Source organism: Ictalurus punctatus, chromosome 27 (assembly GCF_001660625.3).
Source record: "Ictalurus punctatus breed USDA103 chromosome 27, Coco_2.0, whole genome shotgun sequence".
Classification (NCBI taxonomy): domain Eukaryota; kingdom Metazoa; phylum Chordata; class Actinopteri; order Siluriformes; family Ictaluridae; genus Ictalurus; species Ictalurus punctatus.
In genome coordinates, this window is record NC_030442.2 from 605,001 (window position 1) to 631,643 (window position 26,643).

Here is a 26,643-nt window from a genome sequence, read left to right on the forward strand (position 1 = left end):
TAACAGCTCACACACAGGAACTGTATGGCAGGCACTACACTAAATATAAGACTAATACTAAATGGATATTTACAAATGGGTATAACAACTTGTTGTTTAACAAAATAAATCCAGGAAATGTTGATGTGATGAGAGAGTGAGTGAGAGAGTGAGTGAGAGAGTGAGTGATAGTGTGAGAGTGTGAGAGAGTGAGTGAGTGAGTGAGAGAGTGAGTGAGGTAGAGAGTGAGTGAGGGAGTGAGAGAGTGAGTGAGGGTGAGAGTGAGTGATAGTGAGAGAGTGAGTGAGTGATAGTGAGTGAGGTAGAGAGTGAGTGAGAGAGTGAGTGATAGTGAGTGAGGTAGAGAATGAGTGAGAGAGTGAGTGATAGCGAGTGAGGTAGAGAGTGAGTGAGAGAGTGAGTGAGTGAGGTAGAGAGGGAGTGAGAGAGTGAGTGAGGGTGAGCGTGAGTGATAGTGAGTGAGTGATACTGAGAGAGTGAGTGAGTGAGTGATAGTGAGTGAGGTAGAGAGTGAATGAGTGAGTGAGAGAGTGAGTGAGAGAGTGAGTGATAGTGAGTGAGTGATAGTGAGTGAGTGATACTGAGAGTGAGTGAGTGAGTGATAGTGAGTGAGTGATAGTGAGTGAGAGTGTGAGAGACTGAGTGAGAGTGTGAGAGAGTGAGTGAGAGAGTGAGAGAGGAGTGATAGTGAGTGAGACAGTGAGTGAGTGAGTGATAGCGAGTGAGTGAGTGATAGTGAGTGAGTGAGAGAGTGAGTGATAGTGAGTGAGAGAGTGAGTGAGTGATAGAGTGAGTGAGTGAGAGAGTGAGTGAGAGAGTGAGTGAGTGAGAGAGTGATAGTGAGTGAGTGAGTGAGTGAGAGAGTGAGTGATAGTGAGTGAGTGAGAGAGTGAGAGAGTGATAGTGAGAGAGTGAGTGATAGTGAGTGAGAGAGTGAGAGAGTGAGTGATAGTGAGTGAGTGAGAGAGTGAGTGATACTGAGAGAGTGAGAGAGTGAGTGATAGTGAGTGAGTGAGTGAGTGATAGTGAGAGAGTGAGAGAGAGAGTGAGTGAGTGATTGTGAGTGAGTGAGAGAGTGAGTGATAGTGAGTGAGTGAGAGAGTGAGTTATAGTGAGTGAGAGAGTGATAGTGAGTGAGTGAGTGAGTGAGAGAGTGAGTGATAGTGAGTGAGAGAGTGATAGTGAGTGAGTGAGAGAGTGAGAGAGTGAGTGATACTGAGAGAGTGAGTGATAGTGAGTGAGTGAGAGAGTGAGTGATAGTGAGTGAGTGATACTGAGAGAGTGAGTGAGTGAGTGAGTGATAGTGAGTGAGTGAGTGAGAGAGTGAGTGATAGTGAGTGAGTGAGAGAGTGAGTGAGAGAGTGAGTTATAGTGAGTGAGAGAGTGAGAGTGAGTGAGTGAGAGTGAGTGATAGTGAGTGAGTGAGAGAGTGAGAGAGTGAGTGATACTGAGTGAGTGAGAGAGTGAGTGAGAGAGTGAGTGATAGTGAGTGAGAGAGTGAGTGAGTGATGGTGAGTGAGTGAGAGAGTGAGTGATAGTGAGTGAGTGAGAGAGTGAGTGATAGTGAGTGAGTGAGAGAGTGATAGTGAGTGAGAGTGAGTGAGAGAGTGAGTGATAGTGAGTGAGTGAGAGAGTGAGTGAGAGAGTGATAGTGAGTGAGTGAGTGATAGTGAGTGAGTGAGAGAGTGAGAGAGAGAGTGGGTGATAGTGAGTGCGTGAGAGTGAGTGACAGAGTGAGTAATAGTGAGTGAGTGAGAGAGTGAGTGGGAGAGTGAGTGAGTGATAGTGAGTGAGTGAGTGATAGTGAGTGAGTTAGAGAGTGAGTGATAGTGAGTGAGAGAGTGATTGATAGTGAGAGAGTGAGTGAGAGAGTGAGTGAGTGAGTGAGAGAGTGAGTGGGAGAGTGAGTGAGTGATAGTGAGTGAGTAAGTGATAGTGAGTGAGTGAGAGAGTGAGTGATAGTGAGAGAGTGAGTGAGAAGGAGTGATAGTGAGTGAGAGAGTGAGTGATAGTGAGTGAGTGAGAGAGTGATAGTGAGTGAGTGAGAGAGTGAGTGAGAGAGTGAGTGATAGTGAGTGAGTGAGAGAGTGAGTGGGAGAGTGAGTGAGTGATAGTGAGTGAGTGAGTGATAGTGAGTGAGTTAGAGAGTGAGTGATAATGAGAGAGTGAGAGTGAGTGAGAGTGAGTGAGAAGGAGTGATAGTGAGTGAGTGAGAGAGTGAGTGAGAGAGTGAGTGAGTGAGAGAGTGAGTGAGAGAGTGAGTGATAGTGAGTGAGTGAGAGAGTGAGTGAGAGAGGAGTGATAGTGAGTGAGAGAGTGAGTGAGTGATAGTGAGTGAGTGAGAGAGTGAGTGAGTGATACTGAGAGAGAGTGAGTGAGTGAGTGATAGTGAGTGAGTAAGTGAGAGAGTGAGTGATAGTGAGTGAGTGAGAGAGTGAGTTATAGTGAGTGAGAGAGTGATAGTAAGTGAGTGAGACAGTGAGTGATACTGAGTGAGAGAGTGAGTGAGTGAGTGAGTGAGAGAGTGAGTGAGTGAGTCAGAGAGTGAGTGAGAGGGTGGGTGATAGTGAGTGAGGTAGAGAGTGAGAGAGTGAGTGAGAGAGTGAGTGATAGTGAGTGAGTGAGAGAGTGATAGTGAGTGAGTGAGTGAGTGAGAGAGTGAGTGAGAGAGTGAGTGATACTGAGTGAGTGAGAGAGTGAGTGATAGTGAGTGAGTGAGTGAGTGATACTGAGAGAGTGAGAGAGAGTGAGTGAGTGAGTGATAGTGAGTGAGTGAGAGAGTGAGTGATAGTGAGTAAGTGAGAGAGTGAGTTATAGTGAGTGAGAGAGTGATACTGAGTGAGTGAGTGAGAGAGTGAGTGATAGTGAGTGAGAGAGTGATAGTGAGTGAGAGAGTGAGAGTGAGTGAGAGTGAGTGAGAAGGAGTGATAGTGAGTGAGTGAGAGAGTGAGTGAGAGAGTGAGTGAGTGAGTGAGAGAGTGAGTGAGTGATAGTGAGTGAGTGAGAGAGTGAGTGAGTGAGTGAGAGAGTGAGTGAGTGATAGTGAGTGAGTGAGAGAGTGAGAGAGAGAGTGGGTGATAGTGAGTGCATGAGAGTGAGTGAGAGAGTGAGTAATAGTGAGTGAGTGAGAGAGTGAGTGGGAGAGTGAGTGAGTGATAGTGAGTGAGTGAGTGATAGTAAGTGAGTGAGAGAGTGAGTGATAGTGAGTGAGAGAGTGATTGATAGTGAGAGAGTGAGTGAGAGAGTGAGTGAGTGAGTGAGTGAGAGAGTGAGTGGGAGAGTGAGTGAGTGATAGTGAGTGAGTGATAGTGAGTGAGTGAGTTAGAGAGTGAGTGATAGTGAGAGAGTGAGTGAGAAGGAGTGATAGTGAGTGAGAGAGTGAGTGATAGTGAGTGAGTGAGAGAGTGAGTGATAGTGAGTGAGTGAGAGAGTGAGTGAGAGAGTGAGTGATAGTGAGTGAGTGAGAGAGTGAGAGAGTGAGTGATAGTGAGTGAGTGAGAGAGTGAGTGGGAGAGTGAGTGAGTGATAGTGAGTGAGTTAGAGAGTGAGTGATAGCGAGTGAGAGAGTGATTGATAGTGAGAGAGTGAGTGAGAGAGTGAGTGAGTGAGTGGGAGAGTGAGTGAGAAGGAGTGATAGTGAGTGAGTGAGAGAGTGAGAAGGAGTGATAGTGAGTGAGTGAGAGAGTGAGTGATAGTGAGTGAGTGAGAGAGTGAGTGATAGTGAGTGAGTGAGAGTGAGTGAGAGAGTGAGTGATAGTGAGTGAGTGAGAGAGTGAGTGGGAGAGTGAGTGAGTGATAGTGAGTGAGTGAGTGATAGTGAGTGAGTTAGAGAGTGAGTGATAATGAGAGAGTGAGAGTGAGTGAGAGTGAGTGAGAAGGAGTGATAGTGAGTGAGTGAGAGAGTGAGTGAGTGAGAGAGTGAGTGAGTGAGAGAGTGAGTGAGAGAGTGAGTGAGAGAGGAGTGATAGTGAGTGAGAGAGTGAGTGAGTGATAGTGAGTGAGTGAGTGAGAGAGTGAGTGAGTGATACTGAGAGAGAGTGAGTGAGTGAGTGAGTGATAGTGAGTGAGTGAGTGAGAGAGTGATAGTGAGTGAGTGAGAGAGTGAGTTATAGTGAGTGAGAGAGTGATAGTAAGTGAGTGAGAGAGTGAGTGATACTGAGTGAGTGAGAGAGTGAGTGAGTGAGTGAGTGAGAGAGTGAGTGAGTGATAGTGAGTGAGTCAGAGAGTGAGTGAGAGGGTGGGTGATAGTGAGTGAGGTAGAGAGTGAGTGAGAGAGTGAGTGATAGTGAGTAAGAGAGTGAGTGATAGTGAGTGAGTGAGAGAGTGATAGTGAGTGAGTGAGTGAGAGAGTGAGTGAGAGAGTGAGTGATACTGAGTGAGTGAGAGAGTGAGTGATAGTGAGTGAGTGAGAGAGTGAGACAGTGAGTGAGTGATACTGAGAGAGTGAGAGAGAGTGAGTGAGTGATAGTGAGTGAGTGAGAGAGTGAGACAGTGAGTGAGTGATACTGAGAGAGTGAGAGAGAGTGAGTGAGTGATAGTGAGTGAGTGAGAGAGTGAGTTATAGTGAGTGAGAGAGTGATACTGAGTGAGTGAGTGAGAGAGTGAGTGATAGTGAGTGAGAGAGTGATACTGAGAGAGTGAGAGAGTGAGTGAGTGATAGAGTGAGTGAGTGAGAGAGTGAGAGAGTGAGTGATAGTGAGTGAGAGAGTGAGAGAGTGATTGATAGTGAGTGAGAGAGTGAGTGAGTGAGAGTGAGTGAGAGAGTGAGTGAGAGAGTGAGTGATAGTGAGTGAGTGAGAGAGTGATAGTGAGTGAGAGAGTGAGTGAGAGACTGAGTGATAGTGAGTGAGTGAGAGAGTGAGTGAGAGAGTGATAGTGAGTGAGTGATAGTGAGAGAGTGAGAGAGAGAGTGGGTGATAGTGAGTGCGTGAGAGTGAGTGAGAGAGTGAGTGATAGTGAGTGAGTGAGAGAGTGAGAGAGAGTGAGTGAGTGAGTGATAGTGAGTGAGTGAGAGAGTGAGTGATAGTGAGTAAGTGAGAGAGTGAGTTATAGTGAGTGAGAGAGTGATACTGAGTGAGTGAGTGAGAGAGTGAGTGATAGTGAGTGAGAGAGTGATAGTGAGTGAGTGAGAGAGTGATACTGAGTGAGTGAGAGAGTGAGTGATAGTGAGTGAGAGAGTGATAGTGAGTGAGTGAGAGAGTGAGAGAGTGAGTGATAGTGAGTGAGTGATACTGAGAGAGTGAGAGAGTGAGTGAGAGAGTGATAGTGAGTGAGTGATAGTGAGAGAGTGAGAGAGAGAGTGGGTGATAGTGAGTGCGTGAGAGTGAGTGAGAGAGTGAGTGATAGTGAGTGAGTGAGAGAGTGAGTGGGAGAGTGAGTGAGTGATAGTGAGTGAGTGAGTGAGTGAGTGATAGTGAGTGAGTTAGAGAGTGAGTGATAGTGAGTGAGAGAGTGATTGATAGTGAGAGAGTGAGTGAGAGAGTGAGTGAGTGAGTGAGAGAGTGAGTGGGAGAGTGAGTGAGTGATAGTGAGTGAGTGAGTGATAGTGAGTGAGTTAGAGAGTGAGTGATAGTGAGAGAGTGAGTGATTGATAGTGAGTGAGTGAGAGAGTGAGTGAGAGAGTGAGTGAGTGATACTGAGAGAGAATGAGTGAGTGAGTGATAGTGAGTGAGTGAGAGAGTGAGTGATAGTGAGTGAGTGAGAGAGTGAGTTATAGTGAGTGAGAGAGTGATAGTAAGTGAGTGAGAGAGTGAGTGATACTGAGTGAGTGAGTGAGTGAGTGAGAGAGTGAGTGAGTGATACTGAGTGAGTGAGAGAGTGAGTGAGAGGGTGGGTGATAGTGAGTGAGAGAGTGAGTGATAGTGAGTGAGAGAGTGAGTGATAGTGAGTGAGTGAGAGAGTCAGTGAGAGAGTGAGTGATAGTGAGTGAGTGAGAGAGTGATAGTGAGTGAGTGAGTGAGTGAGTGAGAGAGTGAGTGAGTGAGAGAGTGAGTGATACTGAGTGAGTGAGAGAGTGAGTGATAGTGAGTGAGTGAGAGAGTGAGAGAGTGAGTGAGTGAGAGAGTGAGTGAGTGAGAGAGAGTGAGTGATAGTGAGAGAGTGAGAGAGTGAGTGAGAGAGGACTGAGAGAGTGAGTGAGTGAGAGAGTGAGTGAGTGAGAGAGTGAGTGAGAGAGTGAGTGAGAGAGTGAGTGAGTGATACTGAGAGATAGTGAGTGAGTGAGTGATAGTGAGTGAGTGAGAGAGTGAGTGATAGTGAGTGAGTGAGAGAGCGAGTTATAGTGAGTGAGAGAGTGATAGTAAGTGAGTGAGAGAGTGAGTGAGAGAGTGAGTGAGTGAGTGAGTGAGTGAGTGAGTGAGAGAGTGAGTGAGTGATACTGAGTGAGTGAGAGAGTGAGTGAGAGGGTGGGTGATAGTGAGTGAGGTAGAGAGTGAGTGAGAGAGTGAGTGATAGTGAGTGAGAGAGTGAGTGATAGTGAGTGAGAGAGTGAGTGATAGTGAGTGAGTGAGAGAGTCAGTGAGAGAGTGAGTGATAGTGAGTGAGTGAGAGAGTGATAGTGAGTGAGTGAGTGAGTGAGTGAGAGAGTGAGTGAGTGAGAGAGTGAGTGATACTGAGTGAGTGAGAGAGTGAGTGATAGTGAGTGAGTGAGAGAGTGAGAGAGTGAGTGAGTGAGAGAGTGAGTGAGTGAGAGAGAGTGAGTGATAGTGAGAGAGTGAGAGAGTGAGTGAGAGAGGACTGAGAGAGTGAGTGAGTGAGAGAGTGAGTGATAGTGAGAGAGTGAGAGAGTGAGTGAGAGAGTGAGTGAGTGAGTGAGAGAGTGAGTGAGTGAGAGAGAGAGTGAGAGAAATCTGATGAAGCAAGAGAGGAAGAAAGAGCAGCTGTAACATAAAAGTAAGAATAGGAACTAACTTGTCTCTCAGAAGTTCCACGACATTAAATCAAACTATAAACCATTAAAATGTGACATTTTGTACATAAATACTTGAAGCATTAGAGTTGCTGGTAAATTGCTGTGGAATAAGTGGAGTGTGAACATAGGCTTCCTTTTTTTTGCGATTTCTTTCCTCTTTCTATGTTTCCAGAGACGGTGCCGGTGTTAAATATTTTATTAAAGTCTGGCTTTAAATTGAATATATTAAGTTTCTTTATCTGTTTTATGTCCACGAGGTCCTCACCTTGTGAGTACATCTTTTTCACCTGCTCCCACCAAACTACATTCCATGTATTAAGTATGACATTATGATAGTATTTTATTCTGTGGGTTAAAGTTGCACAATTCATGACCACAACATAATAATCTGTGGCCGTAAGTTACTTGAGATCCTAATTCATGCCCATGCCTTATTAAAAATAACCCCAGGGCACCTCAGTGTTTTACTCTTCTATGTGTTTAATTAATACTATTTTGTTGAACCCTGTTATTGCCTGAAGGTAAACTATTTTAAAACTATTTCAGCACTCCACCCCTTTGGAATCTGAGTCACTAATCATTATCATCATTCACAGTTAGTAATTAAGGTTTTTAATGAAATAATTGCGACACATTTAAGTGTAAATAAAGTTCCCAATTAAGGTGTATAATTAAAGATCCTTTTTTAAAATTTTATTTACAGCATAACACCTGCACACCGGTGCCTACACATGAAGATGAGCACATACAGGATGATCAGAAGGAAGAGCAGGCTTATGCAGATTCACACGCTCAGAATGCAAGACACCTCCTTAATTCATTTACAGTTGATATATTTGTAAACTAGAATCATAATCATGCCATTCCTTTTAAGGAGAGCAATTGCACACAAACTAATGATCATTTCAGCATGCTAGCCTTTTCAAATGCGTTTACTGTCAATATGTAATTAGTAATCTTTTTTCACAGTCGGTTTTACATTATCCATTACGATTTAAGCCTTGAGCTATACAATCTGATCGTTAAATTCTATTACTTATAGAACTATTTGGGAAATGGATTTAGTGTGAACGAGCGAGAGCTCAGAGACATGGGAAAATGTGTTTAGAGCTAATTTTAGTCCCTAGTCAAGCATTCTGTTCTCATTACTTTTGTCTGTTGTTTACTAAGGAGTTGCTGTAGGAGTGTATTGATTGGGAAAAATGATAACTTTAAAATGGATTAGATTTTGATTTGTACTTTTCACTTTTCAACAATCCTATAAAATTAAAGTGATTCCAGGCATCAAAATCAAATCAGCAGTCTGAGGATGGCCAGTCTACACAAGTCAATTCAAACCGCTTTGGTCAAATGCAATTAAATGTCCATTACATAGTTTTATTATCCCATGGAAGATGATACAGAGGCATTGTGTTCTTGAAAGATAGATCACAGAAAGTGAAGGTGAAAAGGGCAGCAGTTTAAACATGATAATTTACCTCCGAAATATGGTGGAGTTTTCACTAGGGGTCTAATGATGGTCACGATTCAGTTTGTTTCATGATTTAATTCCATTCTTAGAATATACTGAACAAAATTAGAATGAAGGAAATATATTACTGAGAATCCTTTATGTATGAATTATAAATCTGTGTAAACCTAAGCAAATTTTAAAAATGCTATAAACAGAGGTTTACGATTGAAAAAAAAAGTACTAGAGGTTTATCATATCTCAAAATAATAAATAAATACATTTATAAATTCTCAGCAAAAATCCATTGAATAAAGTCTCTGGCCTAGCAGCACTTGAGGCATCATTTTAACCGGAAATACTGTAGAGCTCCTGAATCGGTAAAAATGCCAGAGTTCTGTGATCTCTTTCTCAGGCACTCGAAGCAGCAGTGTGGTGCTGGTGTCATTTAAAAGCTATTGAAGAGCTCTTTTGAAAGCTACTGAAGGCCCAGCGTGCTCTCTGGTTGTGCAGAAGTAATGTGTACTGAGAGAGAGAAGGGGTGTGGGGATTATTATTCAACAGGGACTCTAGCAGGAATAAATATAATGGCATGACTAAAAGGGAGGGACAGAAGGTAACACAGGCATGAGTGCATCCTGGGACATACACAGGGCAACCAATCCACCACTGCATAATTACTTATTCAGTTCTCCCAATCAGCCAATGAGCAGACTGGTCTGAGCTGACAGGAAGTCTATAGTTACTCAAACAATCACTCTTTACAGCCGCGGTGAGCAGAAAAGCATCTCAGCATGCACACAATATCAAACCTTGAGGTGGATGGGCTACAACAGCAGAAGACCACATCAGGTTCCTCTCCTGTCAGCTAAGAACAAGAATCTGAGGCGATCATGGGCACAAACTATATATATATATATATATATATATATATATATATATATATATATGTGTGTGTGTGTGTGTGTGTGTGTATGTATATTTATCAGTGTGATTGCATTTTGCTCTGGCGCAGAATCTTATCTATAGATTACAACCTTAGAGAGCTTTATAAAAACAGAGAACACTTCTGTTTTTTTGGTGTTTGTTTTTTTTCCATTTGCAGCAACAGATTGGCTCACTCTCATTACACCTGCATAAATCAGGAGGTGTTTTGTGTAAATGTTTGGATGAAATTTTTTGGCAAACCTTTGATGAATAAGGGCCAATTAGCTGGTTGAGTTCTGGAGCGAATCTTGGTGTCTTCTAGCTGCAATCATATCTTTAAAGACCGTCTCAGGTAAGCTGTGTTTACATTCTGATCGATGTCAGTAAAACAGATGCTCTGAGAAGGAAAATGTCTGTGACGGGCTAGACGTCTGTCTGTATCGATCAGATGTTCTACTTTGACTGATAATAATAGGTGATTGATATCTTGAGAACTTTGTCCTCGTGGCCTGTGAATTACACGTGTGAATTTACACATGCATGGACAACTCATATGTTTATATGTTATAAATCAACAGGAAGTCGTACTTCTTGCCAAAAATTCATCTTCATCCCTTCCCTGAGAATGTATTTGACACTAGTCAGTCTGCTCGTCTACAGTACAGGGCAGAGTACAGCTGTGGCATTGAAGGAATTCAGATTTGTCATCCCCTGGTGATAGAAGGAAAGTTTTTAGCATTACATCAGAATTTCTTCCGTGTTTCGTACTATTGCACTGGGTATGTGCATGGTCTGAGAGGGAGGAGATGCAGAGAGAAGGTTGGGTGGAGTCTATGGAGCTTTGAGAAAGGCTGAAGAATTACCAAGATCTCTAACGTTGATCACAGTTATCAAATTGATAGCATTGCGGTCGATCTCTTCTGTGATGCTATGAATAACCTTAACATACTAACGTTTGTATAGACCAGCTGAATGTATATTTTTTCTGTATTACAGTCAAAACATTCATGAATCCCAGAAACTTTTCCATGGCTTTGCTGAATGGATTCAGTGAGTTTTAATCCAGTGAGAGCAGTTTTGATAGTCACACAGTTGAGGATCTTTTATTGACCTTCATAAATACAGATGATAAAATATTTGCTACGGAGTATTGGGATTAATAAAAGAAGTTATAACGGTGGAGAATCTCTTGAGGATAGCGTTAGTGCTCACGGACATGGAAAAATGTTTTGCTGTAATAGAAGTGGCAGCAGGTAAAAGCTCAAAAAAACAGAAAAACTCATTTCCAGTCAAGATGGACTACCTCGTCCAAAATAATCATAGTTTCACGCGTGTTTTATTTCTGTTCCATGTTTGGCCATTTACAGACACTCCCAAAGTCTCATGCAATATGTGCACCTGTATATGTGTTTATCCCCTCCCTCTCTCTCTCTCTCTCTCTCTCTCTCTCTCCCTCTCTCTCTCCACTCTCTCTCTCCCACTCCCTCTCTCTCTCTCTCTCTCCCTCTCTCTCTCCCCTCTCTCTCTCCCACTCTCTCTCTCTCTCTCTCTCTCTCTCTCTCTCTCTCTCTCTCTCTCTCTCTCTCTCTCTCCCTCTCTCTCTCTCTCTCTCTCTCTCTCTCTCTCTCTCCCTCTCTCTCTCTCTCTCTGCCCACCTACACATCACAGCCCCAGACCACCAGTACTTCTAGTTGTGCTGAAGCTCCTTATCACAGGGCAATAATGTGGAGATCAGTAAGCAGGGGCACTAAGCGGTTTAAATCACTGATTATACTGTACATTACACCGAGTGTAGCAAATGATCATAATAATTACAACGCACCATCTTCCAGATTACAAAACAACGTCATTGATATGTAAACTCTCACGTAGTGCTGGTTTTGTGTTTGGCAGTGGATATTAAGACATCAGATGGCACTGTTAAGGAACACATATTGTTGGACAGAATTGCTACATTAAAGCCATCGAGTGCTCTTAATGGTCAGAAAGCACATAAATAAATTTCCAGACATGAAGCTTTAAACAGTCAGTTTTAGAAACAATATAAGAACAATGTTATCGGCATGTTTGGAACCTTTTTCATTTTTTTAAAGGAACCTATAGACTATACAACATTGGATAGTTTCTTTGCAGCTTAATGAGATTCAGACTATCCATCCATCCATCCATCCATCCATCTTCTACCGCTTACTCCTTCTTCAGGGTCACGGGGAACCTGGAGTCTATCCCAGGGAGCATGGGGCACAAGGCGGGGTACACCCTGGACAGGGTGTCAGTCCATCACAGGGCACAATCACATACACACTCACACACCCATTCATACACTATTCATACGAAAATAAAATAGAATAATAATTCTTACAGTAAACTATGAGTTTCTATCCTTGTGCCCTTTGATCTGGTTTGTTAGAGGTGTGTTGGGTAGGAAGCAGTGATGTTAATAATGAATAGTTAATAAGAATGAACACCCATGCTCCCAGTACACAGTGACTAAATTACTGTCTGCAAGCTGCATTTTACTTCAGTTTTTACTTGGCTTTAGTTTGGTTATTTGTGTGTTTTTTGAAAGCACACGGAGAATAATTAGCTAGGCAAAAGCTGCACAAAATACCACAGTCTGCCACTGACAGTGCGTGCTTTAACAACCAGTCTGAGCTCTTCGTTTTAATTAGGAAATGGTGTTTAGTGACTAAATATAAACACTTTGAGTTTTCGTACCGAGTTACTCTTCGCTGACTGCTTTAGAAGTTTTTTCAGATCCGTCAATCATTTCAGTCATGAAACGTGATCACACGTGGTGAGTGAAGATGTACGGCATGTGGATATCTGTGTGGCTGTCCGCGTGTGAGCAGATCACCCGTGATAGATCGTATTACAAATTCTCAACAGGGCTTTTGAGTATTAAACTCACCAAAGTGTGCTGGACTCTCCAGACTGGAATTGATCCCTGCACTCATAGGTGAATTTAGGGTGCAGCTTTATAATGACATAAAACAGACTGGGTGAGCAAACTAAGACACAAACAATAAAACAAAGCTCTCTGAGCAGACGAATTTGACACATAAAGACAAGTGACGAGCTAGAGAGGAAGTTAGTGTGGGGACAGAAAGAGAATAATAATAATAAGAAGAAGAATATTGTGGATAAAAGCAGAGAGTATTTTGGAGGTGAGGGAGGAGGTGACACGGATCAGGACAGTAAAGTATATGATTGAGCAGCAGGAAGACCATCAGCACACCTTCAGAGACACACAGCTGGAGGACACAGGCAGGACAGATGCTCTTACAGTAAAATGTCAGTATAATGTTTAGATAATGCATCAGTGTAGGTAATCTAGTGCATCCAGAGCCAACTCAAATCAAGACTTTTTTCTAAGAAGAAAAGTTATCAATGACTCTGCAGCAGGATGCTCCATTAATTTTCCCTCACATAAACCAGACAGAGAAGTGTGCCGTTAATACGTATAATCACTGTTGCTGCTTCTCCGTGCTAGCATATTTAAAAGCAATTTCTATTGTATGTTCAACCCCAAGCTTCTAATATTTGCTTTTTAGGAGCAAGGTGCAAGCTGTGATCAGGGCTGTTATATATTCATCAGATTATGGCTTGTATTCTGTATTTTCCAGTACTGAATAATTGCTTTTTAAAACAACAGCTTAACACACTTGCTTTTAACATTTAATCATTATAATAAAAAAAAATTACCAGTAAAATTTGGATCCAATTTTTTTCCAGAATCGTCCCAAATGTGCCAGTCTTCCCAAAGTGAACTGGCTGTCCTATTTAATGCATTACTTTATATAAATATTTATACTACTCTTACATTTAGTTCTTAGTTTAAGGTCTTAGAGCCGTAACACAATCGGTTGCTTTTTGCTGATCTTTAATACGCAGTTACATAGACATCAAGTTTTGTGTTTGTTGTCTGTTTGTTTACACAATTTAGAACAGGTTTTCAGACAGATATAATACAATAATATGGTCAGTACTGTAATACAGATAATACTCTTACTATAATTCGTCATTTAAAATGTCTTCTTGTAAGACAGAAAGTCCCCTTCATAGACTTAGATGCTAATTTCCATTAAAATACCATCCGTTGGCAGTGGAAACGATGACAGAGAGACAGATTGTTTGAGACTGGAGAGTCTGGCTCTTTGAAGAGCATCAAACCAGTCCAAAAGAGCCTGCTAGCAATTTCCAATTTAATGGACACAAAGAGACCTGGAGCATGAATGTGTAACAATGTGATTGTTCTAATTAGCATTTGTTCTGTGTGTCTGTGTGTGTGTGTGTGTGTGTGTGTGTGTGTGTGTGTGTGTGTGTGTGTGTGTCCCTGAGGTAGGTCCACTGTGTACATCAAATAAGCTCCCATTGTACCAGCCCACAATATCAGCTAGTCACACACCTGTGGGAGAACTCACGCTGCGGGGAAATCTAGGATGTTTTGTTTCCCCTTTGAAATCCCTTTAAAATGGCTGCGGTGTTGAATGCATGCTGAGCAGAGTACATAATACAGCTCAATAAGATCAGAGCCAGTGTGTTCGAAGACCTGATCCCTCACTCCCTAGCCACCAACACACACACACACACACACACACACAAAGATGGGGTACCTCTATTGTGCACATATACCATACTGTATCTGCTTACTACACCCCCTTCATCCATCCCCATCATGATAGTTATGGGGACGAGGGCAAGCTAAGTACTGATGCCTAGCGTTGATGAGTCTGTAGTGACCCTGAGTCCTGCACAGAGAATGACTAATTTAGTAATTTCTTCACTTTTTACAGTGTATGCGGCTATTTGTGCAATCCGCAGCTGTAAAATGAGCTGATGTCTGCACGGTGATCCTAAGGGAAAACACACTTTTCATGAGGTTCATGATGAGGTAGTAGCCCTCACAGAAATGGTCCAATGCATTTCACTGAATTGAGATTAGATGCTAAGGCATTACTTTTTGATATCAGCTTGATAGAAACCCTCTTCCCAGTTAATAGCTGTTATGTTGTTATACATTCAGACATGATTCTCCACTTTGACGAGCTTTGTTGTATCCTAAAATATGTGATACAAAGTGTAGCCTCAGGTCTGAGCATTATTTAGGTGTCTACTCCTAAATAAAAATGCCAGATCTGCATCTGTTAGTCCTCCAAGTTCTATGTTTAAATTGGGAATGGATTTAAAACAGAAGTGGGCATGGTGTAAACCAGAAGGATGGTTTGATTGATTGATTGGACTATTTATTTGTTTGTTTGTTTATTTTTCAAAATGATCATGCCACTGTGCTCAAGAAAACACTGGGGGAACAAAACAGAAGTAAAAATGCCAGCACGGTCTGTGAATTCTGTCTTAGAGTCTCTGGAAGTCCTCAAGCGACTACTAAAGGCCTACCTCTTCCTGAAGTACTTAAATTAGCACTTTATTTAAAAAATAAATAAATAAAAATGTTGCCTGTGTGCTTCTCTTACAGTATTATCTCTGCTGATAGTATTATTAATTATTATTGACCTAGTGAACCAGTATCAGGTATTTATTGATGGAGACTTGGGACTTTTTTTGTGCCTGTCAGCGAAATTTCATAAAGCATTTAGTTGGTTCTGTTTCCAAAATATAAACAGATTGGAGGCCTAATTTAAACCACTGCAACCCTGAAGAGGCATACTCATGGTGCATGCTGGGAAGTGGAGTTTGTTGCCTGGGTTGACCTGACAACAGTTACTGAGGATGAAAGAAAGAACGACGTAATTGCGTCATGGTTTTTGTCTGTCCCTTGATATTATCTCTCGCTCACATCCGCATAAAATTAAACACCTTGCTCAGGTGACCTCTGTGCTCTGCAGGACCGCAGGCCCGATGCACACCTCCAGCCTCCTGTGAACCTTTCTGGCAAACATACTTGTTTTTAAAAATTAACAGAATAGAACACAATAGAATAGTGTGCTTTTTATTCATAACTGTATTTAGAACACAAGATCTGTTCTTAAAATAATAATAATAAATCAACAAATAAATAATTCAGTAAAAACTGCAGGGTACTAAACACAGTTTCCATGGCAACATGTTATAAGGTCCTTCATCAGCTGGTATAAATTCAGTTGGTTTTACCTCCTACGGTTTCAGAAATAAAGTAATTTTACTACTTTACCATTTTAATAGTCATTTTAATATAGAAAGATGAATCCAGTAAGTAACTGTGGTGTATTTCAGTAATAAGTTAGATGTATTAAAAGGCACGTGAGGTAATCGTCACAAAAGTCCCAGAGAAACAGAGAAACAAGTCCTTCACCAGCTGTGCGGTGCGTCAGACTATGTAAAGAGATGAAACCTGTTGATATTTGAAATATATTTGTATAAGATGTATAACATTTATGTCCATGCTTTGTAACAGACCTTCAGGACGTTTTCCACCATGGCAGAGTCTTTAGGAAAGACGACTTTCTGTATTGTGGAATCTCGGTAAAATAGCAAGCTGACTTTTTAGTCTTTGAGGAAAAGAGGGGCTGGTGAGGGAACCACTGTTTCTCGCTGCTACAACTTGATGAAGTAACATGACGTAACTTGTGTTGTGGCTGTTTAACAACATTAAACATTACGATGCAAAGTATGACATTTTGTCCATGAATTAAAAAAAAGGCCTCGTCATACCACTCCTTTGTTGTTTATTTTGCAATTAACTGCACTCCCTGTTGTGTTACATGTCATATGACCATAAAACAAGAGCACACCCTTCTACCAGATGACAAAGAGGGATTGGCCATAGACAATGTTTTAATAGTAGAAATTCAGCTGGCTGTTGTACACTGGGGGAAATAAGTATTGAACGCGTCAACATTTTTATTCAGTAAATATATTTCCAGTGAGGTTATTCACGTGAAATTTTCACCAGACATCAGCATTCACTCAAGAAATCCACAAATATAAAGAATTCACAACATTAAAGTCCATAAAGGAACTTATGTGTAATAAAGTGGAATGACACGGGAAAAAAGTATTGAACACGCTAAGAAAAAGCAGTTCTCCAAGCAAGGCAAGGAACCAGCTGAAATCCGTAAGTAATTACACCCCTATCAGTGTAAATGAATATCAGCTGGGTTAGTAAATTGATGGTCTATAAAAAGGCTTTTCGTTACAAGGTGTCACACAAGAAATATCTCGTGATGGGTAAAAGCAAAGAGCTCTCCCAAGACCTTCACAACCTTATTGTTGTGAAACATATTGATGGAATCGGATACAGACGTATTTCAAACCTTCTGAATCCTCCAGTAAGCACCATTGGGGTCATTATCCAGAAGTGGAAGCAACATCACTCCGTCATCAACTGGCCACGCACAGGAGCTCCTCACAAGATTTCTGACAGGGGGGTCAGAAGAACAGTCAGGAGAGTAGCCCAAGAGCCAAGGACCACTCGGACAGAGCTCCAGAAACACTTGGAGGCAGCAGGTACCATCGTCACAGAGAAAACAATAGACAATGCACTCCACTGCTCACACTCACCTTGCAATACTCCATTACTAAAGAAAAGGCATGTCGAAGCTCGTTTAAAGTTTGCTACAACTCATTTGGACAAGCCTATGAAATACTGGGAGAGTGTAGTCTGGTCAGACGAGAGCAAAACTGAACTTTTTGACTGTCATATTACACACCATGTTTGGAGAAGAAATGGCACTGCACATCACCCTAAAAACACTACACCAACAGTGAAGTTTGGAGGTGAAGCATCATGGTGTGGGGCTGTTTTTCATCACATGGTACTGGCAGACTTCATATAATTGAAGGAACGATGAATGGAGCCCTTTACCGGGAGATTCTTGAGAAGAATCTGCTACCATCCACCAGGATGATGAAGATGAGATGTGGGTGGAGCTTCTTTATATTTCTGGATTTCTTGAGTTAATACTGATGTCTAGTGAAAATTTCATGTGAATACCCTCAAAGGAAATAAATTTGCTGAAAAAGATGTTGACGCGTCCAATACTTATTTCCCCCACTGTATTCATTCAGCTTGTTTCTTGTGCTATTTCAGGGAATCTTATTGGTTTTAAATTGAGGTTTACCTGTCATAGCTTTCTCCTTCCCCAAAGTAAGCATGGAACATTTTTCAAGATAATTTACATTCACGGTACCATTCCTGCGACCACGCATTACTTCTGCTGTGCTTAACTCCTCTATAGCTTAATCCTTATGATTTCACCTTAAAACCTATTACTACACACCTGTGCATGTTTTCTTTTAACTTAATATAACTCTGCTTTTGTTTAATCTTGGTGTCCAGATTGAATTTTACAGATGCAGTCTTTTGGCTGTTGATGACTAGAATGCACCATTCCCAGAGGACGCCTGCATTATTGATGCCTACTGTTCTACAGTGAACGAAAGAACATCACAACAAAGGAAGTAATGATAATGACAATGAGTCTTTATTGATCACAGCACAGTGACATTCTTTTCTTCGCATACCCCAGCATGCCAGGAAGTTGGGGTCAGAGCGCAGGGTCAGCCATGATACGGCACCCCTGGAGCAGAGAGAGTTCAACTAGGGCTTGAACCCCCCACCTTCTGATCAGTAACCCAGAACCTTAACTGCCAAGCCACCACTGCCCCGATGTAGTGGAGGGGAAACTTCCTGCCAGTTACTGAGAACAAATTACAGTTATTTGCAACTGTAGCTGCATGTACAGAGCCGGATTGTCTCAGACAGTTTTTGCTAATTGGTTGTTAGCATTAGTTTATTTCTCATTTAAGAATTTCTCAAAATTCTTATCATGGGATACTGACACATAACTGTAATAAATGAGATATTTGCGCATGCATTGCAAGAGCCTGTGAATGATTTTTATTGACATTTATCATATGAGCAGTGTGCACTCTCATCTCTACACCTTTTTATGTCTTGATATTCCTTTATGACTTCATCACCTCTGATCAATGTTACATTTGAATTTCGAATTAATTGCCAAGTTTGTCATGGTTATTAAGACCATGCAAAAACATAATTTAAATATTGTTTCCTCCCTCTACTGCAATTCGGCACTGTAAATCACATTGACCATACCTACAATTCATGAGGTTGCATTTGCAAATAAGCCTCTTTCTTTGTGATCTTAATAAATCAGACCATGAGAGTGATGTCTGCAACTTTAATTTGTCTTTAGACCATGCAGTTCACCATGCAGGTGCTGGAGAAGAGGTAATTCCTGAAATATTGGTAATTAAATGTACTTGCACATGTCCTCCTTCATCATTCTCAGAGATCCTATTACTAAAGCCTTTACCATTTACCGTCTCTTCCTTGTGTCATTGTGAACTGCTGCCAATCAGGCAGATTGCAGCTCTCCTCGATCAATCAATAGTCATTACTCTGGTGAGCCTGCTCTTCAGGGGCTGTCTGTGAGCTCCCTTCCAAACACCACACAGGTATGTGACTTACAGGGGAAATCTGATTTAGAGAAGATAGAAAGAATTGACCCCTGTGTCTTTTAAGCCACTACAAAAATAAATAAATAAAGAGTTTCTATGAAATCATTGCTTTGCTATGAAGCATTTTGGCCGTTTTAATTTGATTGCCTTTAATTTCTTTAGAAATGGGGCAGCACAGTAATAGCATTAGCACCTCACAGCTCCAGTGTCCCCAGTTTGATCCTGAGCTCAGGTTCCTGTCTGTGCAGCTTCACATGTTTGAGATTTGTGGGTTTCTACTGGGATCTCTGGTTTCCCCCAAAAGACATACCAGTAGGAGGCTTGCATATGCCAAATTGGACCTTGTTGTGAGTAATATCCACTGTATAGCCAGTATACAGTATACTTTATTAAAAACGCCACAGTAATATTAAGAAGGGCCCAACTTTGCTCTCAGAACAGCATTTGACATTCTGGTCCATGCTGACATGTTACATCACACATTTGTGTTGTTGCATACAGTAAATGAGATAAATGTGTGTCACTCTGGAAATGGCATCTGCCAAATGCCGTAAATGTAAATGTGGATTTGTCAGCTGCACATTCATGTTCTGAATCCCATGTTCTTTCACATCATAAAGGTGCTCTGTTTAATTCAGATCTGGTGACTTTGGGGGCTATTGTAGGCTACAGAACTCATTACAGTGTTCATGGAACCAGGTTGAGAAGATTGTGTGACATTATGCTGTATCATGCTGGAAGGATCCATTAGATGATAGGTAAATGGTGGCCATAAAGGTGTGCACATGGTCAGCAACATTACTCAGATAAGCTGTGGCATTCAAATGATGCTTGGTTGGTATTAAGAGAAGCAGTGTGTGTTAAAAAATATTCCTCACACCATTACATGACCACCACCAGTCTGAAGTGTTGACAAGGCAGGTCAGATCTATGAATTCATGCCGTTCATGGCAAATTCATCTGATTTCTCTCATGAACAAGATGTTTCAGCATACAGAACCTCTGCTCACTGGAGGTTCTGTGTAAAAACAAAGTAAACACTAGTAAATGTGTTCTGGAAAGCAAGTTTTAATCCTATTATTATAATGGTTCCCAAGTGGAGCAACAGAAAAGTGTCTGCCTATCACCTAGAGATTAAAAGTTTGAATCTCAATGATGCCATCCATGGATGGGAGCCAAGGGAGCTAAATTGGCTGTGTTCTCTGGATAGAATACTCTCTCACTGCAATACTAGCCAGTAATAAGTGCCTGTGATCTCATGTGTCTGGAAAAGAGCAAATTGTGCTTTCCACAGAGTGTAATGCTGCCCTGTGATGCAGCATGGGCAGCAGTTGACATGTTAACCTTAACCCTGATGGGGAAGGGCTGTCTGGTGGGTGGGAACTGACAGTTGACCAAACTGGGGAAGAAAAATGGGGGTGTGTGATAATGACGATGATGATGAGGAGGAGGAGGATGGTGGTAGGGATGATGGTGATGATGTAAATGGTGGTGGTGGTGGTAGTGATGATGGTGATGGTGATTAATTGATGAGGGTGGTGGTAGTGATGATAATGGTGGTGGTAGTGATGATGATGGTGGTGGTAGTGATGATGGTGATGGTGGTGGTAGTGATGAGGATGGTGGTAGTGATGATGAAGGTGATGGTAGTGATGATGATGATGATGATGATGATAATGAGGGTGGTGGTGGTGGTAGTGATGATGATGATGATGAGTGTGGTGGTGGTGATAGTGGTAGTGATGATGATGATGATGATGATGATAATGAGGGTGGTGATAGTGGTAGTGATGATGATGAGGGTGGTGGTGGTGGTAGTGATGATGATGATAATGAGGGTGGTGGTAGTGGTAGTGATGATGATGATGATGAGTGTGGTGGTGGTAGTGATGATGATAATGAGGGTGGTGGTGGTGGTAGTGATGATGATAATGAGGGTGGTGGTGGTGGTGGTGGTAGTGATGATGATGATAATGAGGGTGGTGGTGGTAGTGATGATAATGAGGGTGGTGGTGATAGTGGTAGTGATGATGATGATGATGATGATGATAATGAGGGTGGTGGTGGTGGTAGTGATGATGATGATGATGATGATGATGATGATGATGATAATGAGGGTGGTGGTGGTGGTAGTGATGATGATGATGATGATGATGATGATGATAATGAGGGTGGTGGTAGTGGTAGTGATGATGATGATGATGAGTGTGGTGGTGGTAGTGATGATGATAATGAGGGTGGTGGTGGTGGTAGTGATGATGATAATGAGGGTGGTGGTGGTGGTGGTGGTAGTGATGATGATGATAATGAGGGTGGTGGTGGTAGTGATGATAATGAGGGTGGTGGTGATAGTGGTAGTGATGATGATGATGATGATGATGATAATGAGGGTGGTGGTGGTGGTAGTGATGATGATGATGATGATGATGATGATGATGATGATGATGATGATAATGAGGGTGGTGGTGGTGGTAGTGATGATGATGATGATGATAATGAGGGTGGTGATAGTGGTAGTGATGATGATGATGATGATGATGATAATGAGGGTGGTGGTGGTGGTGGTAGTGATGATGATGATGATGATGATGATGATGATAATGAGGGTGGTGGTGGTGGTAGTGATGATGATGATGATGATGATGATGATGATGAGGGTGGTGATAGTGGTAGTGATGATGAGGATAATGACGGTGGTGATAGTGGTAGTGATGATGATGATGATGATAATGAGGGTGGTGGTAGTGATGATGATGATGATAATGAGGGTGGTGGTGGTGGTGGTAGTGATGATGATGATGATGATGATGATGATGATGATAATGAGGGTGGTGATAGTGGTAGTGATGATGATGATGATGTTGCTGATGATGATGATGATAATGAGGGTGGTGGTGGTAGTGATGATGATGATGATGATGATGATGATGAGGGTGGTGGTGGTGGTAGTGATGATGATGATGATGATGATGATGGTGGTGATAGTGGTAGTGATGATGATGATGGTGATGATGATGGTGATGATGATGGTGATGATGATGATGATGATGGTGATGATGATGGTGATGATGATGGTGATGATGATGATGGTGATGATGATGATGATGATGATGATGGTGATGATGATGATGGTGATGATGATGCTGCTGCTGATGATGATGATGATAATGATGGTGATGATGATGATGATGGTGATGATGATGGTGATGATAATGAGGGTGGTGGTAGTGATGATGATGATGATGATGATGATGATGATGATGATGATGATGATGATAATGAGGGTGGTGGTGGTGGTAGTGATGATGATGATGATGAGTGTGGTGGTGGTAGTGATGATGATGATGATGATGATTATGAGGGTGGTGATAGTGGTAGTGATGATGATGATGATGATGAGGGTGGTGGTGGTGGTAATGATGATGAGAGTGATGATGATGATGAGGGTGGTGGTGGTGGTAGTGATGATGATGAGGGTGGTGGTAGTGATGATGAGAGTGATGATGATGAGGGTGGTGGTAGTGATGATGAGAGTGATGATGATAATGATGAGGGTGGTGGTAGTGATAATGAGAGTGATGATGATGATGAGGGTGATGATAATGATGAGGGTGGTGGTAGTGATGATGAGAGTGATGATGATGATGAGGGTGGTGGTAGTGATGATGAGAGTGATGATGATGATGAGGGTGGTGGTAGTGATGATGAGGGTGGTGGTAGTGATGATGAGGGTGGTGGTAGTGATGATGAGAGTGATGATGATGATGAGGGTGGTGGTGGTGGTAGTGATAATGATGAGGGTGGTGGTAGTGATGATGAGGGTGGTGGTGATGATGAGAGTGATGATGATGAGGGTGGTGGTAGTGATGATGAGGGTGATGATGATGAGGGTGGTGGTGGTAGTGATGATGAGGGTGATGATAATGATGAGAGTGATGATGATGAGGGTGGTGGTAGTGATGATGAGGGTGATGATGATGAGGGTGATGATGATGAGGGTGGTGGTGGTAGTGATGATGAGGGTGATGATAATCATGAGAGTGATGATGATGAGGGTGGTGGTAGTGCTGATGAGGGTGATGATGATGAGGGTGGTGGTGGTAGTGATGATGATGAGGGTGGTGGTGGTAGTGATGATGAGGGTGATGATAATGATGAGAGTGATGATGATGAGGGTGGTGGTAGTGATGATGAGGGTGATGATGATGAGGGTGGTGGTGGTAGTGATGATGATGAGGGTGGTGGTAGTGATGATGAGGGTGATGATAATGATGAGAGTGATGATAATGAGGGTGGTGGTAGTGATGATGAGGGTGATGATGATGAGGGTGGTGGTGGTAGTGATGATGATGAGGGTGGTGGTAGTGATGATGAGGGTGATGATAATGATGAGAGTGATGATAGTGAGTGTGGTGGTAGTGATGATGAGGGTGATGATGATGATGCAGAATATGCTGATATTCTTTTTATGTGAATGTGACAGAGCACTATATTATATGTATGATTATGCGTGAGAGTCAGGCGTGGAGAGTAACGGAATACATGTAATGGTGTTACGTAATCAGGATACAAAAAACTGGTAACTGTAATCCGTTACAGTGACGTCAAAAACAAAAGTAATCAGATTACAGAGACATTTTGTAAAACATGGGAATATTATCAGGATTACACATTTTTTCATTTAAAACCAAAGAAATGAATCTTTTGACATAACACAGTATAGACAGCTGCTTGATTATAATTCTGGTTCTCTCTTGCCTGAGAAGTCGTGACTCACATGAGCAACCTCCTGGTGCGTACGCAAATAAATTTTGCTCAAAGTTAATTTGGTAGAAATGAACTCAATTTGTTCTCTGAAATGCTTTTGTTAGGGTGACCATACGTCCACTTTTTCCGGAACGTGTTCTGTTTTTTTAGACCTTAAAAAAGCGTCTGACCGGGATTTCTAAATTTGAGAAAATTTTATTTAGTTTCATTAAGATGTGTTTATGCTCGAATACTGCATCATGTGTGTTCATATTTGCATTGCTTTAACCCCTCTCTGTAATTCCCACCTTATTGCACACCAATTGGTCAATTATAAAAGGCTTGCAGCAACTATTGACCAAATTCCTACCTCTCAACCGTTATCCTACTTTCAAAGAGTATACGAGGGGGAAGCGCTATTGTGTACGGTGTTAAACAGTTTCCTGACAATAGCAGCAAATTATTCAATTAAATTCAGTTTTATTTGTGTAGCGCTTTTACTAATGGACATTGTCTCAAAGCAGCTTTACAGAAACATATAAACACAGGATGGAGATTTTAAGTGTGTGAATTTATCCCTATTGAGCGAGCCGGTGGAGACAGTGGTGAGGGAAAAACTCCCTGAGATGATCTGAGGAAGAAACCTTGAGAGGAACCGGACTCAGAAGGAACCCGTCCTCATCTGGGGAACGACGGATAGTGTGAGAGTAAAAGAAAGTTCATTATGGTTTTATACAAGTCTGTTTGTTGAACTAGTCCACTGTTCACTAAAGGAGACCTGAGTGTAAAACTGCATGTGGTAATCGCAGTCCTAAAGCCATCTCAGCAACCGTCGTCCCAGCAACCACAGCGAGAACGTCCATGTGGAACAGAGGTCCAAAACCATTTCCATGATTCTTCAAGCGGTACCATCCTAAGCAACCTCCATGCTGTAGTGTCCAATTGATGAGAGCTCCATCCAGATGTAGGGCATCAGGGTGGATCAGGCAGGTCCGGAGAGCAGAAAGGGTCAGGATCACTGGCATCTCAATGAAATCAAGTTTGGCTCAACAGAAGGCGAGGGAGAGGGAGAGGGAGGTAAAGAGAGGGAGAGATTGTTAGGTATGCGTACTATCCCGTGATGGATAGACTGAGGACTTTGCGTAAAAGAAAGTCTATTCAGGGTAGATTTGAGTAAACAAATATGTTTTCAGCCTGGACTTAAACACTGAGACTGTGTCTGAGTCCCGAACACTAACAGGAAGACTGTTCCATAACTGTGGGGCTTTGTAAGAGAAAGCTCTTCCCCCTGCTGTAACCTTCGCTATTCCAGGTACCAACAAATAGCCTGCACCTTTTGATCTATGTAGGCATGGCAGATCATAAAAGACCAAAAGTTCACTCAGGTACTGTGGCATGAGACTATTTAGTGCTTCATAGGTCAGTAGTAGTATTTTATAATCAATGCGAAATTTTACTGTGAATCAGTGCAGCTGTCAGTGCAGAGTCCAAAAAATGCCCGTGGCCAAATGAGGTCATTTTTAATTTCATGTTATTACATTGCTTCGTATTGCACGGCCATTCAAATGTGTCAATGATGGCAGAAGGTACACTCATGGCATCTAATATTTTATTTTATTCCATGGGTATTCAAAACAATGTAGAAAACAATGTAAAATGTGGGCAGAATGAAATTAAATTTTATTTATATATATTTCCATTTCTATTTTAGATTTATTTTTTTTCACTGCATTAATGTCTGCATTAATAGTAACACTGTTTTGAACGCTATTAAGACCACCCCCCCCCCTCGTATTTATTTATTTTATTTTATTTTATTAAAACAAATTCAAACACTGAACATGTTTTAAGCTCTAAATAAAAGTATTTTAGATCATATTGCCATTGCATCATCCATGTGGATGCTACACACTGCCACACACACACACACACACACACACACACACACACACACACACACACACACACACACACACACACACACACACACACACACACACACACACACACACACACACACACAGACAACAGAAAAGCGCTATATAAATGTAATTGTAATATTGCTTTTCTTTTAACTTTATTTAAATATGTGACCTTGAAGTAATCCAAGAATAATCAGATTACATTACTTTCACATTGTGAGACTTGGATTACGTAACTGATTACAATTTTCATGAAGTCATTTTTAAAGTAACCCTCCCAACCCTGGTGAGAGCAAATCTTTTTTTTTTTTTTTTTTGTGGTTTAATAATTAATTTTTCTATTTTTAATTCCATTGTATGCAGTGGCATTTCTGCAGAGTGTATTTATTTTATTTCGTGATGGCTTTAAAGCTTTTTTGCCAAAACCTATAATGATCTGTTTTATACTGTCTGGATTGCAGAAAATGAAATTGATTTTTATATAAGCGTGTATTCAGGAGCTGCAGGCTGCAGCGTGTTCACACACTGACCCTTGTCCAGCCTGTTTGTCCATGGTGTTGTGTAGACAGCTGGATCAGATCTGACTCAATAGATGCAATGTATGAACCCGTGCTGCACACGATGTCTTTCTCCCTGATTGCCCTGCAGCTGACAAGAATTTCATCATGGAGTTCTCTTGATGCAACCTGTTTTTGGGCAAAGATGGTTTGCTTCAATATTTATTTATTTTTTATTGTGTGTGTGTGTGTGTGTGTGTGTGTGTGTGTGTGACACCTGACACTGTTACAGTGGAACACTTATGGAGGTTGAGGCTGTTTACGGTCACTTGGAAGCCTGCTCAATTTTAACTTGGTAGTCTGCTTGCTTGAAGCTCGGTTTTGAGCGGATTCAGTGTTGTGCGATAAACTCGACTGAAAAAGTTTGAGTTTTCTGTCAAATATTGCTGTGGAAAGAAGCAGGGTTTCAAACAGACAGGAGAATAACAAAATAAGAGCTTTTAACAAATACAAATCGAACACCTTAAGACCTATAACAAATGTTAAATCTAATTTGACAGATTTTATATTTATATATCAGGGAGGGCAGGGGGCACGGTGGTCAGTACGTTTGCCTCACACCTCCGGGGTTGGGGGTCCGAGTCCCACCTCCGCACTGTGTGTGCATAGCATGCATGTTCTCCCTGTGCCTTGGGGGTTTCCTGTGGGTACTCCAGTTTCCTCCCCCAGCCCAAAGACATGCACTGTAGTCTGATTGGCATCTCTAAA

The 26,643-nt window shown here is 41.8% G+C and overlaps 1 protein-coding gene across 1 annotated transcript in view; it reads left to right on the top strand.

The window, feature by feature from the left end:
- The window catches only part of il1rapl1b (interleukin 1 receptor accessory protein-like 1b), a 313,259-nt gene that overhangs the window by 194,142 nt on the left and 92,474 nt on the right, over positions 1–26,643 (top strand). The gene's annotated exons all lie outside the window — the stretch shown is intronic.